Source organism: Sarcophilus harrisii, chromosome 1 (assembly GCF_902635505.1).
Source record: "Sarcophilus harrisii chromosome 1, mSarHar1.11, whole genome shotgun sequence".
Classification (NCBI taxonomy): Eukaryota; Metazoa; Chordata; class Mammalia; order Dasyuromorphia; family Dasyuridae; genus Sarcophilus; species Sarcophilus harrisii.
The window spans coordinates 630,361,059-630,379,651 of record NC_045426.1 but is presented as its reverse complement, the minus strand read 5'-3'; the positions used below and the strand labels follow the sequence as shown (position 1 = coordinate 630,379,651).

Here is an 18,593-nt window from a genome sequence, read left to right as displayed (position 1 = left end):
TCTTTTGGGTTTTGATATTGGAGATCATTTTTGTTTGTTTGTTTAATTCTAGTCTTTTTCTTAAAAAAAAAAAAAAAAAAAGCTTGAAATTCTTTTATTTCATTGAAAAACCATTTTTACCTTAGAAGTATTATGCTAATTTTTACCACGTAAGTGATTCTTGATTGTAGTTCTAACTCTTTTGCCTTCTGGAATATCATGTTCTATTTCCTTAGATCCTTTAATATTGTAGCTGCTTAAATCCTCCTTTCAATGCCTATTTTGCCCTTTGGTTTTAGGATTTCAGGGCAGTTTTCCTTGAACATTTTTTGAAAGATATTGTTCATGTCCTCTTTTTGACTCCTCCAGGAAGTCGAATAGACTGGATTTATTTTTCAGATCATCTACTTTTCCAAAGAAATATTTTATATTTCCTTCTATTTTTTGCATTCTTTTGAATTTGATTGATTTTGATATCTCATAGATTCATTAGCTTCCACTTGCCTGATTTAACTAATAATGAGCTATTTTCCTCTACTAGCTTTTAAATTTCCTTTTCAATTTGGCCAATTGTACTTTTCAAAGAATTTTTGCATTTCCTTTTCCATTTGGTTAATTCTACTTTTTGTATTGTTTCTTTTTCTAAGCTGTTGACTTTTTTGTTCATAATTTTCTTACATCTCTTTCATTTCTTTTCCCAATTTTTCTTCTATTTCTCTTATATGATTTCTAAGTAAGCTCCATTTTGAGCTCTTCTATCAGTTCTTTCTGGACTTGAGACTACTTACTTACTACTTACTTTATCCATATATATATTTTGACATTTTCCTCTTCTGAATTTGTTTTCTTTCTGAATAATAACTTTTTATGGCCATTTTTTGTTTTTTTTTCCAGATATTTTTTGATCTTTTTCTTTTTTTTTTTAAGTTTGAATCTGCTCTGAGGTAGAATGATGACTATCTCAGATTTTTGTGCCAGAGTTTCTAGACCCTGACTGTTTAACTGGTGTTGCACTGGTGTTGCCCTGAGTTCCACGGGGGACTTTTGTGAGTAGTGCTGCGCTTAGTGGCTGAAGCATGGGGAGGAGTGTCTGGTGCCCCTAGAGATCATATGCTTTTGGAAGCTTATCTGGTGCTGAGCCAGGATCCTCGTGCTGGTGTCCAGCATGTGCTGAGGCCGGGGGGTTATTTCTGCATTTTCCCAGACACTGAAGCACAGGATGGTCTGGCCTCTGGCAGCAGCCTGTTTGCTTGGGACTATGCTATGTGGTGAAGCGACTCAGTTCTGGAAGCAGTTTGTTTCTTAGACACCCACAGGGTTGGCCTCTGCTGGTTTACCTGAGTCTTTGTTGAATTAAGGGGAAGTTCTTGGAGCTGGAGTCTGCCCGATCTCCTGGTTATGCTGAAGCACATGGGTGGTCCTGTGGGCATTTGCCTGCTTCACCACACCGGTCCTCAGGATCTCCCATGGTTTTCTGAGGTGAGATTTGCTGCTGGTTTGCTGGGATGCATCCTGTCTTGGGGTGTACTCCCCTTTTGCCTCAGTAAGACATACATTTCTTGCCAATCTTCCATCTTTCTTGGCCAAAAAAATTTTTTCCCTTTCTTTTTTTCTCATTCTGCTGTTTCAGGAATTGGTGGGGGGGCACTTTTATGGTGGTTTGTAAGTGAATATACTGGAAGAATTACAGTGATTTACTGCAATCTTACTGCCATCTTGAATCCTGGAAGACCTCTTTTATGATAATTTTCAAGAAGACAGGTCATATTGGTCACATTGATTTAGTGTAGAAGATGTAGAGGAAACAGCATGTAAACCAATAAATTCATTCATGATGGTTAAAGGAAGGAAAAATCACACATAACAGTAGGGGTTCATTTTTGCTGCCTATGAGAGATGGGATGTTAGCATCTCCTTCAATATTGTTGAGAGTTTTAAAAAGTCAGAAGTAAAGAAGAAGTACATTCCAGACACGGGCAGATAGCCTGTACAAAGACACAGAGATCAGAATTTGAATACTGTATAGTATTAACAACAACAATTTAAATTAATCAGAAATATATATATGTATATATGCATATATATTCTAAAAGTAGCATTTATAAAGCTCTTTAAGTTTTACAAACAACTTTACAAATAGTATCTTACACTAAAAATGGCCCCAGGAGGTAAGAACTATTATTGTCCCCATAGCATAAATGAGGAAACTTGATAGAGACAGCAACTGTTTGACTTACCCATGGACAAAGAACTAAGAAGTATCCAGTGTTTTCTTTATTCTCTATGTAATGCTCTATCAGTTGTATCACTTAGTTATAAAGGAACTTGTGTGAAACAAACCTGCAAAGTCAGTTTTTTCAGATTGTGAAAATTTTAAGTTATAAACTGAAGTATTTCTATTTTATCTTGGAGGCAATAGAAATTAATGAGAAGTTCATGGTGAAGGGGGGAAGGCATGGGCAAGCTTGTTTTGGCTGTGTTATGGAGAATGGATTGGGAGACAGATGGGAGACACTAGAAGCAGAGAATTCAGAGAGTCCAATTAGATGATGACAATAACGTGGACCTGAACTTGTGTGATGGTAGTGTGAATGGAGAGAAGGGAACAGATTTAAGAGGTTTTATGGAGTAGGAACTGAAAAGATTTGGTAACAGCTTCTACATGAGGGTGAGAGAAGAAAAGGATCAAGGATAAGCCTGACATTGCCCATGTGACTGGTGGTATACCCTCTATTGAAATGCAGAAGTTTGGGGGAAAGGTAAGTCTAAAGGAGAAGTAATGAGTTCTATTTTGAAAATGTTGAGTTTGATAAGATCAAAGATATAGGACTCTAAAAAACCTCAAAGGCCATCTAGTCCAATGACTCCTTTTACAGATGAAAAAACTGAGCCCCAAATAAGTTAAGTGACTTGCCCATATCACACAGGTGGCTTAACAGTGAAGAATTTCTTGGTAGCTTGAAATTAAGCACTTGGAGTTCAGTGATAGTTATCTTTGTTCTGTTCTCTCTAGTGCAAAGTTAATTTTAGAGAAAATGGAAGCAAGATAATTGTTGAGAAACTTTATTTTATGTTGCTGATGATGATCATCTCATCTGTCCCTTCTTTTGTCCTCCTTTTTCTCCTTAAAACAAAAACCCAAACTGATAAACCAAAATAATTTTTTTCTTGTTTTTATCTTTTCACTAGCACTAATTCATTCTAAGCTTAGCACTCTTGGCTTTTTTTTTTTCCAGGACCAAATTCATATGTTCTCAGCGTCTTTTACTTGACCATATCTTTTGACTCTTCCTCTTCTTCCTCCTCTCCCTTTTTTCCCCTCTCCCTCTCTTCTTCACTTCCTCCTTCCCTCATCCCTTCTCTTTTTCTCACTTTCTCTTTCCCATCTCCAACATCATAACCAGCATTAGCAATCTCCAACATCATAACCAGATTAGCAATCTCATCTTTCTTTTCCTCTTTATTTGAATTGTTTCCTTATCTTCAGAATTTCATCATTAAGCATTTGTCATCTTGACTTCTTCTGAGGCATTTTAGTCTATGTGTTCATATCTATCTTTCCTTTGGACACTTAATTTTTTTTCTAATATTTTGGGTACATGCCAGACCATGCCCAGATTTCTTTCTCTCTCTGTCAGAAACTTTAGGAAGACATGGTGACTTTTCACTTTTTTGGACTGATGCAGAATAAAATGAGCAGAGTCAAAAGATGAGAAACTATTTTATGTTAATGGTTATCATCAATACATAATCATTTATTGGTTACCATCAATAAATGCTCATGTAAAATATGCATATTTTTAAAGAAGAAAACTTTGAATACCTTAAGAACTCTGATCATTTCAGTGACAAGTAATCATTCCAAATGCCCAAGGCTAAAGTATACTTTCCACTTTCTGACAGTGGTGATAAACTCAAGGTACAAAATGAGATATATATTTTTAGATGTAATCAATGTTGGAATTAATTTTACCAGACAATACATATGATATATACATATAATATTTTGTCAATCCTTTTTTAAATGTCAACTATTATATTTATCATATTTTGTTTTTGTTTTATTCTTTTTCAGTGAAGGGATGAGAAAAAGTAGGGATAGAGATACCCTTCTAAAAGAATGACCTATTCTGCCTAAGTTTCTCATCATTTTTTTCCCATCATTCCCTCCCTCTAGTACTAATGAGAACTAAGATAGAATTTTTTTTGTTAATGAGTGAAATTATTATTATTTTATGGGGAAGTTTCTCAGGCCAAATTGTACATGAAGAACAGTCTATCTTCAGCTGATGGGAATGTGGGAAAGAGAAAGATATGTTGAACTAAGCAGTTCATGAGTTATCCCAAATAAGTGAAATGATTATCTGAATGTCTTAGCACAAATTATTAGCAAAATCAGATCTCCTAATCTAAAATCCAGTTTTTCTTTCCCCCTAAACTAATGTAGAATTAGGTTGTCTATTATTTTGAATCATACATTTAGAATTAATTAAAATAAATTTTCTGGTCTTGTTTGAAATTTATTTTTTTATTATCCAGAATTCCAGTAAGTTGGGCATTGAGAGAAACATATATTTGATCTCTAAGTATTAGGTGGTAGTATTTCTTGAGAATAACGATAGTTGTGTTGCTTACTACATAGGTGACCTTGGGCAAATAATGTAATTTTGGGGTTTCATTTTCCTTATCTATGGGCTATATGTTCTCTATGGTTTCTATTAGTTCTGAATATTGTAATCCTCTTGAGTCTTACAGATTTACAGAATCTCAGAATTTCAAAGGTCTCATATAATTTAACCCAGACCTGAACTATCATCTCCTCTATAACTTATCTGATAAATGATCATTATCTTTGCTTAAAGAGTGGAAAATCAGTCCTTTCCATTTATTGATATTTTGTTTGGGAAGTTTTTTTTTTTCTTACATCTAGCTGAAACCTCCTTCTCTACAATTTCTCTGTATTACCTTAATCTGCCATCTGGGTCAGTCTGTTAACAAGCATCTTTTAGGTGCTTATCATATGCCAGATACTGAACTAAGTTTTGGGAGTTAGAAATACAAATACAAAGAAAGATGAACCCCGTCCTTGAGGAACTTATATTCTAATTGATAAAATAACACATAAAAACGAAGTTGAAAAGGAAAGAAGGGAAAGGGAATAGCTGGGCATGTTGACAATGTGAAAGACAATTTTCTTCTCCAAACTAAACATTTTTAGTTCTTTTAATCATCAGTCCCATAGCATGGTCACAAGATGCTTCACCATCTTGGTTTTTTTCTTCTAGATATTGTCCAGCCATTAATGTTCTTGCAACATTTAGTATTTAATTTAAAATTATTTTAGATGTAATATATTTTATACTATAGTGGGACTATCCTCTACCTCTCTAGTGCTGTACTCTTATCTAATTGCAATGTAGCCTGAAATCACTTTGTTTTGCTTTCACTGCCATTTGATGCTATTAATTCATTTATCAAGTGTGTAGTTCATTAAAACTCTCAGATCCCTTTGAGCTAAATTATTGTTTAGTCAAGCTTCTCACATGTTGTAATTATGAAGCTATTTTTTGATCAATGAGTTAGTATAGTAAAATTTTATCTCTAGTGATATTAAATTATATCATGTTAAATATTACCCAATATCTTAGCTTATGAAAATATTTTGGAATCTTGCTTACTGTTGTCTAGTAAATGAGCTGGAGCTCCATGTTAGATGTCATGAAGTGAATGAATTGGCACTCCACATTGCAAGTCATCCAACAAAGGATGAAGGAAGGAAGGATGAAGGATGAAGCAAGGTCAATCTCCCATGTTGTGGGTCATTCAATGAAAAAGCTGTTCCTCTAAATATTTTGTTATTTGAAATGTTGATAACAATGGGATTTGAGTCTGTATTGAAGTGTTTTTCTTGTTGTTTTAATTAGCACAGATTTCTGCGTGTCCTGAACTAAAAGTTTTCCTAGAGATTGCTATTGACCCATTAATGACTATACTTTCCATCTGGACTTTCAATTAGTTTTATATCTACTGTATTATCATTCAGCCCAGATATTTTCATTTTGGACACAAGAATAAAATTAGAGAACTTATAAAATGTCTTACTGAAATCTAGATATGCAGTATCTATAGCAATTCCTTGATGTCCAGTCTAATAATACTATCTAAAATAGAATTAAAATTATTTGTTTTTTTTTAAATGGCTTATTCTAATTTAAGACATGTTGACTCTTTATGATCACTGCTTTCCTCTAAACAGTCTTCCTTCCTCGCCCCTGCCTTTTTTTCCTCATACACACACACACACACACACACACACATATATGATAATTTGCCCCAATTTCATATTAAAATAAATTTAAAATTTTTGAGGTCCACATTCTATCCTTCTCTGAGATAGTAAACAGATATAGGTAATATGTGTAATCTTGTAAAACATTTCAATATTAGTCATTTTGTATAAGAAGATTGAAGAAGAGAAAATGAAAAGTAGTATGCTTTAGTCTGTATTCAAATAATATCATTTATTTATTTGGAGATAAATAGTATATCTTATTGATCCTTTGGGATTGTCTTGGATCATTGTATGGCTAAAAGTAGCTAAATTATTCACAGTTCTTCATTGTACAATATTGCTATTATTTGGCACAATATTCTTCTGGTTCTGTTCATTTCTCTTTGTGTCAAGCCTTTCCAGGTTTTTCTGAAATCCTTTTGCTTTTCATTTCTTATGGAATAATAATTTCCCATCATCATAACCATATACCACAATGTTTAGCCATTCCCCAATTGTGGTCATTCCTTCAATTTCCAAGTCTTAGCAACTGCAAAAAAGTTCAAATAGCTCCCTTCCCACACCCCTCTCTTTCACTCTCCATATCTTTATGATATAGATCTAGCAATAGTATTGCTGTATCAAAGGGTATGCAGTTTTAAAGTCCTTTGGACCTAGTTCCAGATTACTCTTCAGAATGCTTGGAACCCAGTTTTCTCACATCCTCTCCAAAATCCATCATATCCCTTTATTTTGTCATATTAGCCAATCTTTTAGGTGTTAGATGATATCTCAGAATTATTTTAATTTGCATTTTTCTAATCAATAGTGATTTAGAGCACTTTTTCATATAACTATAGAAAGCTTAGAGTTCTTTGTATGAAAAATACTTGTTATATCTTTTGACTATCAACTGGATAATGGCGAGTATTTTTATAAAATTGACTCAGTTCTCTATGTATTTGACACATGAGGCCTTTATCAGAAATTCTCATTGCTAAAATTTTCCTCCAGTTTTCTGCTTTGCATTGGTTTTGTTTGTACAAAAACTTTTAAATTTTATATAATCAAAAATAGCTATTTTGCAATTTGTAATGTTTTCTATATTTTCTTCCTTTGTCCATAGATCTGACAAACTAATTATTCCATTCTCTCCTAATTTGTTTATGGTGTCAATTTGTAAATTGTTTATAATCATTGTTTGTAATTTGTATTGTATTTGTATTTGTAAATTTATTTGTAAATCATGTACCGCCAATTCCTACCTTCTTAAAGAATAATTGCTTATGAAGAATGTGATTTATAAAATTCAACAAATGAGGCATGAATGGAGTCTCTTGTTGTTTTCTTTTTTGATCTAAGTTTCATGATTCTAGGCCATTGTTTCTGCTTCAGGGAGTAGGTAATGGCTTTGTGGCTTGTTTGGCTCCACATTAACCATAGCTGGAATTCTTAAACAATCAATCAATAAAATTAAATTAAATATTAATCACTTACTATGTTTCAGAATCTGGATTTGACTGTGTAAATGAGGATTAGAAGAACATCTGCTTTTTAGGATTGTTATGAGGATCAAATAAGATAATATTCATTATGTGCTTTGCTAACTTAAAGTACTGTATAAATGCTAGCTATTTTTTATTCTGGGGCTTTCAATATATTTAAATGGGGAGAGGAGAAAAACGACCACTTCTTTTGGCATATTAGTACATTGATATAGTTTAGACACTTTTACGTTGTTGGACTCTGGGTCAATTAATTAAAATCTATGACTGTCAGTCTCCTCATTTATAAAATGGGATCAAAAGCATTTATTTCACAGGACTGTAAATCAAATATAACCATGTAAAGTTTTAAAAATAAGTACTATGTAAAAGTGAATAGTTATTCTTTATTGTTTTTAAGAGGCAGTATATATACTGCTGAATCTGGCATCAAGAAGAGCTGAATTTAGACAGTTTCTGACTCTTAGTAGCTCTGTTCTCATGGACAATTTATTTAACCTATGTCTGTTTTTTCTCATCTGAACAATGAGGACTTTTGACTAGATTGACTTTTTCAACTCTATAAATATTTGATTCTATGATTATATTGGTGTATCTTTCTCATTTTAAAGATAAGTAAATCTTCACCCACAGAGATTCACTGAGCTGATAAAGTAAAAGTTCACACAGCATTTGCATCAATTTCAGGGCTGGAATTCAAGTTCAGAGATCCTTTGATTCCAAATTCAGGTTATATTCCAGTATGTTCCACTAACTTATTGATACCAATTTTTGCATAAGGAACTATCATCATCCTTTGCCTCATTGAAACTTTTTGGTTCCCTCTTTCTCATCCTTGTCCTCAAAGTAAAGCAATTTGTGAAATCTTATCTAGATTCCCTTCCTAATAATTCTCATAACCACATCACTCCTTTTATTCCCATTATCTTTGCTCTATCTGAAGCCTTGGATTATTGTAGTAATCTCTTAATCTTCCTTATCTTCCATTCTTATCCATTTTTCAAATAGCTGAAAGAGTGATTAGAAAAGGAAACCTTTATTAATAGTAGGTTAATGCCCTTTTGATCTTGTGAGACAAGAGGGGAAATAATAGAGTACTGGGTTTGGAGTGAAAAGACCTGGATTCAAATCTTGTTTCTGCCATTTATTACTGTGTGATTTGTCCTCAATATTTTTTTTAACGTTTAAAACGAAAGAATTAGATTGGATGATCTCTAAGTTTTAATTCTAAAACCTATGCTACTTGGCTTGAAGGATATGAGAGTTTTTTTTCCCCCTTAGGATGGAACCTCACAGTTAGGATCCCAAGGTGACATAAGGACATCAGACAGGTAGTGGTAGGAGGCATTGTAAAAAGAGGAACAATTTCATTGTCATTATAATTCTGTCAAGGGTTTTGTCTGTAGAGATCGATGATGTAAAGAGCACTGAAAGGTTCCTCATATTCCTCTAATCTGCTGATCCCTGTTGATACTGAAGCCTGAGAGAAGGTATATAATGTGACTTTAAATTCAGGTACATTCCTATTTTCCAACCCTTCCTAATCTTTCCCCCTTCACTTCTTCAGTGATAGGTGCTCACCTGAACTTACGAATTAATAGATGGGCTAACTCCATAACAAAGGGAGATACTGCAGACAGGGAAGAACAGAAATTCCAGGTTGATTGGCTCTCCAAGGGTACCAGAGCATATCCCCAGCCAAGAAATGGAGGTTAAAAATAGCATCTGTTCTCTCCATGACTTCACATTAAATCTGCTCAATTTACAAGTCAAAACAGCATTGCCCCCCTCTCCCTCCCACAGTTTCTGAGCTACAGACTCTGTGTTAAACCTAAAAAAAGAAGTCCTTACCTAAAAAGAAAGGTCATGGGCAGTTAGGGATATTGGAGAATAAGGGCACTAATAAAAAAAAAAGTTGTATAGCAGAGGGGAAAAAAGTTATGCTCGTGATATCAAGATACTTTGTTTTGAGCCCCACTTCCTAACTTCAAAAATCATTTCACTTGGCTGAGCCTCAGTTGCCTCACTTTTAAAATGGGCTTAAAATATATATATATGAAAAATATGAAGTAGGCTTGTGAATTCCAGCTGAGGAATCAACAGCATATTTCCAGTGCATTACTAATCTCAACCAGAATTTCACCAGGGAACACTTCAGGTCTCTTGAGATTGTAACTTTAACTTCAACAGTTATCTAATGACAGGGAGTGGATGGGATAGGGAGCTGTACAGAGAAGTTTATTGTTTAAATGAAGACATTTAAATATAATTAATGTAACCAGTCTTAGATAAATAACACTCAAGATTCTGATAGTATTTTATTTCCAGGAAGTTCAATGCATTCCATCTTGATTTAATTTCTCAGTGATCTGAGTACTGTGCTAATGAGCAAAAGAAAGAGACTATTGGAAGGTAGAGATGACAATATAATAATCTCTTGCTGCACATGGCAGCCTGATCAGAGGATTGAAGGTGTTTAGCCTGCTTACAAATAAACTCCTATATAGAAATTGGAAATAGACTGGACTAATTCTGTATTTAAAATGTGATACCCCATCTCCTATCTTTCCATTAGTAATGGCTTTCCCCATGATTGGAATACTTGGCCTCCTCAGCTTTGCCTTATTTTGAAGTAGAATTGAACCTGAGTTCCTTAAACCATTCCATGAAATCCATTTTCTTGCAAGTCTTATCGAAATGGCAAGAGTTGTTGTTTGAGTATCAGTCTAGCCACAAACTGGGAGATTCAGCAGTAATCTATTTACATGGAAACAATTTTGTCACTAGTCACTTAGAAAAGTGAGCCTTAGGTCAAGAATTTTACTGGCCAAATAACTCTTGATACTGTGTATTGGAGTGAGGAAGCAGTGAGGGAGTTTAAGGGGATCAGAAGACTACTCAGTTTCAGAAAATGGCCTGAATACATAAAAGGTATATTTGTACTAATGAAATTGTAGACCTTTTGAATTCTTTTAAGTTTTTTTGTTCTCATTTTCAACTCTTTCTCCTTCCCCTATCTACAAAAATATGTATTTATGTACTTTGCCATCAAGATAAAATGTCTATCAAATAAAACCAACCAGGCACAAGAATGATTCATGTGTTGGGGACACTTGTGCAGATATTCATTCAACAGATGAGATGGTTGAAATATAGACTTGTTTAAGTATCAGAAATGGAATTTAAACCAAGTCTGTCTCACTTTCAGATCGTCACATTTCCCATAATGCTACAAGCTAAGTTTATGAGCTAACAAGACCCTACTTTTCTTTTTCCTCATTCTTTGTCTAATATGTTCTGTAATATTGGATAATCACTTAATTTCTCTGTGGCTCATTGGATAGAGAGTTGGTCCTGAAATCCGGAAGACTCATCTTGGTGAGTTCAAATATGGCCTTTGACTCTTCACTAGCTGGTATGACTCTTGGAAAATCATTCCCAGTTTATTTAAGTTCTTTATCTGTCAAATGAGCTGGAGGAAATGGCAAACCACTCCAGTTTCTCTGCCAAGAAAACCCCAATTGAGGTCATGAAAAGTTGGAAATTCTTCAAGATGAACAAATTATAAGTAGGTAAGAGATAAAATAGGGCACAGTGAATAGAGTATTTGGGCTTGGAAAAAGGAAGACTCATTTTCCAGCATTTAAATCTGACTTCACACTTACTAGTTATGTGAGTTTGGATAAATCCCTTAACCCTATTAACTTAATTTCTTCATATGTCAAATGATCTGAAAAAGGAAGCAATACCTTTGCCAAAAAAACTCCAAATCAGGTCATGAAGAATTTGACATGACTGAAACAACTGAATAATAAACAGTAGGTAAAATATTTGCCTTAATTATCTTTTAAGAGTTTTAGTGAGAATCAGTTCCATTTAGTAAAAGTGTCAGTAACTGTGCTAGGCTGGAGATATACAGTGATAAAAAGCAAAACATTTATCGTCCTCAAATAGCTAACAGTGTACTATAATTGAAAAATATATTGGACACAGGGAAAAAAAAAAAAATATATATATATATATATATATATATATATAACTCTGACAAATGGATGAGTCAGGAAAGCTCTCCTGTTTCATATATCACCTGAAGATTAGAAAGTACACTACATTCTTAATCTTCTTTTGATCTTCATAATAAATTAGAGAAGTAGGTGCTTCTATTATATGCATTTTACAGATGCATAAACTAAGGTTTAAGGCATTTGGTACTAATCAAGAGTCACAAATTGTGAGTGTCTGAGGTACATCTTGAATTGAGGTCTTCCAGACTTGAAGTTATTGTACCAAATTCCATTATTCCTTAATTTTCTTTTTTTATTATTATAGTTTTTTTTTATTTACGGAACACATGCATGGGTAATTTTTCAACATTAACCCTTGCAAAACCTTCTGTTGCAACTTTTCCCTTCCTTCCTCTCACCTCCTCCCCTAGATGTCAGGTAGTCCAATACATATTAAATATGTTGAAGTATATGTTAAATCCAATATATGTATACATATTTATATAGTTATCTTGCTATACAAGAAAAATCGGATCTAGAAAGAAAGAAAAATCATCTGAGAAGGAAAACAAAAATGTAAGCAAACAATAACAAAAAGTGGAAATGCTATGTTGTGGTTCACATTCATTTCCTATAGTTCTCTACCTGGATGTAGATGACTCTCTCATTACTGAACAATTGGAACTGGTTTGAATCATCTCATTGTTGAAGAGAGCCACATCCATCAGAATTCATTATTGTATAATTTTCGTGTATAATGATTTCCTGGTTCTGCTTATTTCACTCAGCATCAGTTCATGTAAGTCTCTCCAGGCCTCTGTGAAATCATCCTGCTAGTCATTTCTTACAGGAAATAATATTTCATAATATTCATATACCACAATTTATTCAGCCATTCTTCAACTGATGGGCATCCATTCAGTTTCCAGTTTTTAGTCACTACAAACAGGGCTGTCACAAACATTTTGGCACATACAGGTCCCTTTCTTTTCTTTAAGATCTCTTTGGGATATAAGCACAGTAAATCCACTGCTGGGTCAAAGGGTATGCACAGTTTGATAACTTTTTGAGTATAGTTCTAAATTATTCTCCAGAATGGCTGGATGTATTCACAATTCCACCAACAATGTATCTCAGTGTCCCAGTTTTCCTGCATCCCCTCCAACTTTCAACATTATCTTTTCCTATCATCTCGGCCAATCTGACAGGTGTGTAGTTATCCTCAACTTTCAAACAACTGGGATCAAAGAAATAGATGAGGTAGGAGAGAAATTCCAAACATGAGAAACAGCCTGTGAAAAAGAAAGGTAAATCAATAAGTGTTTGTTAAGCACTTACTAGGGACCAAGCACTGTGCTAAAAATATGGATACAAAGAAAGACAAAAAGATGGTTCTTGCCTACAAAGAATGATGATGATGAGGTAGACAACATATAAATAACAGCATATAAACAAGATCGATACAGGATTAATGATGGTTGTCCTTTCTTCTTGAAGACCCAGCAAAATCTCATCACTATGTTAAAGTCAAGTTACAGTGTGTCTGACTGTGGCTGATTAGACCGATATGAATTTATGAATGCTCTGCCACAACTTGGACACAGATTGTCCCTGAGAACATTTTGGGTGGTTTCTCCTATTTTGAGTATCTCAGATTTCTTTTGAACTACTTCAATTCTGCTTTTCTCATAAAGCACAGCATCTTTTATGATAAGGGCTTGCCATGAGGGGCAGATCTGTGCCAGTGTCTCCCATGTCATACAATCAATACTAAAATTCTTGAGAGAACTTGATTGTGTCCTACCTAGTATCAAGTTTCTGGCCATCACACAAGTTCTTGCCTTGTGTAAATTCTCCACAGAAATAGCCTTTTTTGGCAAGTGTACATTTGACATTTGAACAATGTGGTCAGCCCAATGGACTTGTGCTCTCTGCAGTAGAATTGGAATGTTTGGCAGTTTAGTTTGAGAAAGTACTTCAGTGTTTGGTATTTTACCCTGCCAGAGGATCCTCAGAATTTTCCTAAGACAATTAAAATTGATGTAATTAGTTTCCTGGCTTGGCTCTGATATATATATATATATATATAAATGTGGTTGCCCAGAAAAGCTCATCAGTATTGTATGTCAATTCAACACTCCATGCTTCTGGGTAGGTGTGCTCATACTTTCCCAGTCACCAGTGGAGTGAAACAAGATTGTGTGCTTGCTTCCATGCTTTTTAGCATGATATTTTCAGTCATGTTGTCAAATGCCATCAATGAGGATGAACATGGAATTAAGGCCAGCTACTGCACTGGTGATAAATTTGTCAACTTTAAAAGGCAACAAGTCAAAACTAAAGTGAAGGAAGTTTTTGGTTCATGACAGGATTAATATGGCATAATCAAAAGAGGAAAGGCACCAAAAACAAAGCTGATGCTTGAAGAAAGAAAGGAAAGTTGGCAGGTAGAGATGAGAAGGAAGAACATTTCAGGAATGGAAGCTGGCCCAGGAAAATACCTGATATTGCATCTGATATTGTAGGAATAGTTAATCACTTGATTGAAGAGGATGTGAAGAGGAGGAAGAGATATGAAGAAAGAATAAAGGAAAGGCACAGAGGTGGAGATGAAACATTATGAATGAGGAATCTCAAAGAAGACAGACTCATTAGAATGAAGAATGATTGAAGAGAGTTATATGAAATCAATCGGGAAGGTGTTCTGGAATCAGATTGTGATGGGTTTTAATATCAGACAAAACATTGTGTATTTTATCTTTGATGAAATAAGGAACCATTGAACCTTTTTTATTAGGAGGATGACATGATCAAGAACTTTGCTTTGGGAATATCAATTTAGCATGTATAAATACAGATTGGGAAGGGAAGAGATTGGAAGATAAGAGGCTGATTAGGGGACTATTACAATTATCCAGGAGAAAGATTCTAGTGGCCTGGTGAAACATAGCAAGGTCTATGTGAAAAGAGAGAAATGGAGGCATGTCAAAGATACTGTGAGGTGTAGGAGTAATTATACTTGAAGACTGATTAGATACTGGGGGGCTGGTGATGAGTTAAAGAGCAAAGGATAATTTGCGGGCTTCAAACTTGCATTATTACAGGGATGGTGATATTCCCAAAAGAAATAGAAAAGAAAGATAATTTAAGGGGAATTGGGGCATAATAATTAATTCTACTTTGACCTATCTCTCTATGTAGATTCTCTCATCTCCAGTCTGCAACAGTCATTTGCAGAGAGATGCTAGAAATAAAAAAGTGCTTCAGAAGTAAAATAATCTCTATAAGCATGAAGTCATTGTGTCAAATGTTTCTGAATTTACCAGTGAACATACTTCTTCCAGCAGCACCAATAAATCCTATATTGTCCTTATGAGTGACCTCAGTTTCTTAGGTTTTCCCAAGATCATACAGCTGTTAAGCACTAGTGGTGGGATCTGAGCTCAGTCTTCTTGATTCCAAATTTCATCTATTTTGTTGTGCTGCCTCCCAGAATAAAGTCTATTTAAAAAAATTAATAATGCTACTTATTATGAATGTGATGGTGACATCAAAAGACTAAGAATAAAAATTTAGAGAGGAACTACTCATCCTTACCATGTGAATGATTTCATATTCCTTAACTTACACAGCAACTATTCTGAAAAAGGAATGCCCTTGAAATATTTATAGACATTAATGAATGCACAGACTTAAACTAGTTGCATTGCATTTCATAGATTTAGAACTGAACAGGACTTCTTATCTCAGAATCCCTTTCGTAGTTCTCCCAAACAGGTGGTCTGATGATGCAAAGCTGGGAAGAACTGCTGGATCATAGAATTCTAGACCCAAAAAGGGCTTTAAATGTCATTTGGTCTGATTCCCTGATTCCCCCTTTTAAGTCCAGAAATTCTTGTGACTTTCCTTAAAGGTTTAATTTAGCCTAGGAGCATACTTCTAGGAGCAAGGAACTTTTAAATCATGAAGAAAATTCTTGCTATTTTTGGACAGCTCTAATGTTGGAGAAGTTTTTTTTTTCTTTCATCAAACCTAAATCTGCTTGTCTGTGACATCTACCTGGTATTCTTAATTCTACCCTCTCAAATCCAGCACAATAAAACATCTTTCTTTCACATGGAAGCTTTGTAGGTGTCACGTCCTTATAACTCTCCTTTTCTCTAGTCCAAATATTCCCCATTTCTTTAAACTTTTTCTTTTGTACAATCCTTAGTATTCTTGTTATCTGCTTGCCCTTTTCTGAGTGTGTTCCACAGAGATTTTGGACTAGGTAGAATAAAGCACAAAAGTGTTCCTAGTCTCTTTAGGTACAAAAAAAGGAAACTGAGACCCAGGGAAGTGCAAGTAAGTGACAGAACTAAAATTTGAATGTAGGTCATCTGAGTTAAAATTCAGTCATTTTTCTACTATAGTATCTATAATGTGATTTCCAAAAGTATTTTAAAAATATGGTGCTTAGAACTCACCACGATATTTTAGATGTAGTAAGATATAAAGAGTTCACCAATCCTAAATGATTCTTTTGCCCTCCAAAGCTACTTTCTTGTTTAAGATGATGATATCATCAGTAACTGAGAAATTGGTTCTATTCTCTTTTCTACCTTTTTCCTTAATGCATAGTGTTAAGGTTAGGGTTGTTTATGTCTGGTGACTTTTACTAGTGAAAAACTGATTCTTTCTATTTCCTCATTGACTCTGAAATTCCACTGTCCACTAGTGATTTCTGATTTATCCTTCCCAGCCTAAAGATCATTTACCTCAAAAGAAAAAAAAAAGCATTAAAATAGAATTAAAAGTAATTCTGATGCCTTACTGTTGTCCATTATTATCAACTAGTCCATCCAGTCTAGCTAGTGCAATCAGGAATCTTATCTCTTCTTTGATTTATTTTCTGTCTCCTAACTTACCTTAAAAACAATGAAGATAGCAGAAATGACAATGATAATAAACTCCTAATCAATGTCAGCCACAGGTATACAAAACTAGCTCTCATTGAATTTCAGAGAGCCAATTGATAAATATTTACTCTTGAGTATATCTCAGAAATAGGCAATCTACATATCAATCCTTTTTGTATTAGTTATTAGTTGTCTAGACTTAAGAAAATGCTAATAGTGCAGATTAAAATTAAAATATACATGCATGATGTTGTTGTTGCTCCTGCTGCTATGTGTATGTATTTTTATAGAATATTTACTAGCACATTCCAATTTTCTTTTTAAATATTTCTTGAGCTGAGCTGGAAGATAATAGAAGATTTAGGGAATTAAATCATCACCAGATTGAAGGCAAGGTGACTATAGATTAATAACAATATTGAAAACAACAACAGTAATAATAATACAGTGTTTTAACATTTGCAAACTGCTTTCCATCCAGAAACTAAAATTAGCCTCAGGTGTTGCTTTAAGCCCTTAGACTTGATGATATGGTTTCTACAGTATCATTTTGCCCTTTGATTTTAAATCACACTTGCTTCCATTTTCTACATTTTATTCTACATTTTATACTAATACATTTTATTCTAAAGACAATGAGGAGTTACTGAAGATTTTTTTTTCTTAATTAGGCAAGTGACATGGTCACATCTGTGTTTTAGGAATGTCCATTTGACTTCTGTGTGGTTGATATATTAGAGGGGAAGAGAATAATAGAGGGAGAACAGAACCAGTTAGTCTCCCTAGAATTTTGTCCTACTCTAGGTAAAAGGTAATGAGGTCCAAAATTAGGGTTGCAGCTGTGAGAGTAAAGAGGAAGTAGATTTTAACAATGTCATAGAAGTCACATCGACAAGATTTGACATGAGTCCTTCCTCAATCCCTCAATATTCTTGTCTGAAATGTGAGAGAATTAGATTTAGACAATCCTTAAGTCCTATTGTATTTGATGCTGGGTGATTTGATGATAGTAGTCAACCTTATCTAGATATGCTCAGTTCAAAAATCTTTATAAATCTCATATTTGTCAGTGTTTGCTAAATTGTGTGACCCAGAACTGAATGGAGTACTCCAGAGGGGTTCTGATCAAGAGAATATGATGGAATAATTAATCTTCACTGCTTTGTATCCTGTACACTGTCACATATTTGAGTCATATTGAGCTGAGGATATACCAGATCTCTGCTAACTTGTACTTGCATAATTTAATTTTTCTTAAACCTTAATGCAAGATTTGTGTTTTCCTTCTCACTTTTTTTCTTTCTTTCTAAATCCAATTTTTCTTGTGCAGCAAGATAACTATATATATGCATATATATACATATATATATAATATACATATATTGGATTTAACATATGCTTTAACATATTTAACATGTATTGAACTACCTGCCATCTAGGGGAGAAGGTGAGGGGAAGGAGGGGAAAAGTTAGAACAGAAGGTTTGGCAAGGATCAATGTTGAAAAATTACTCATGCATATGTTTGTAAATAAAAGCTATAATAATAAAAAAAAACTTAATGCAAGGATTTATATTTATTCCTATTAATCGTTATCTTGTTTCTGTAGCAATATCAAGTCTATCAAGCTGATTTAGAATCTTGGTTCTGTGTTAAGTGACTTTGTTCACTGTCTTACTCAACTTTGGATCAACTGTAAATTGATAATCATAGGTGGTCACTTTGTTCTCTAGCTTCATCTCTGTGGTCAAAAACTTGTTCAACAGAATAGGACTAAGGACAGAAATCTATGATTGCCACTATAATTGAGTTGATCCGTATATTGACTGCTATTTATGGTATCTATCCCAAAAGTGTAACTAGAAACAATGTAGAATAAAGAAAGGTATTGATAGAATAGAATACAAAGAATGATCATCTTTTATAAGTTAAGAAAC

General features: G+C 34.1%; 1 protein-coding gene and 1 long non-coding RNA gene across 2 annotated transcripts in view; one reads left to right on the top strand and one right to left on the bottom strand.

Annotated features, from left to right (window-relative positions):
- The window catches only part of FAM135B (family with sequence similarity 135 member B), a 412,962-nt gene that overhangs the window by 32,085 nt on the left and 362,284 nt on the right, over nt 1-18,593 (top strand). The gene's annotated exons all lie outside the window — the stretch shown is intronic.
- Nucleotides 164-18,593, bottom strand: part of LOC116420703 — a 28,708-nt gene continuing 10,278 nt past the window's right edge. Inside the window, exon 2 of the long non-coding RNA XR_004231112.1 lies at nt 164-1,964. This is a non-coding gene — a long non-coding RNA (uncharacterized LOC116420703). The remainder of the gene's footprint in view (nt 1,965-18,593) is intronic.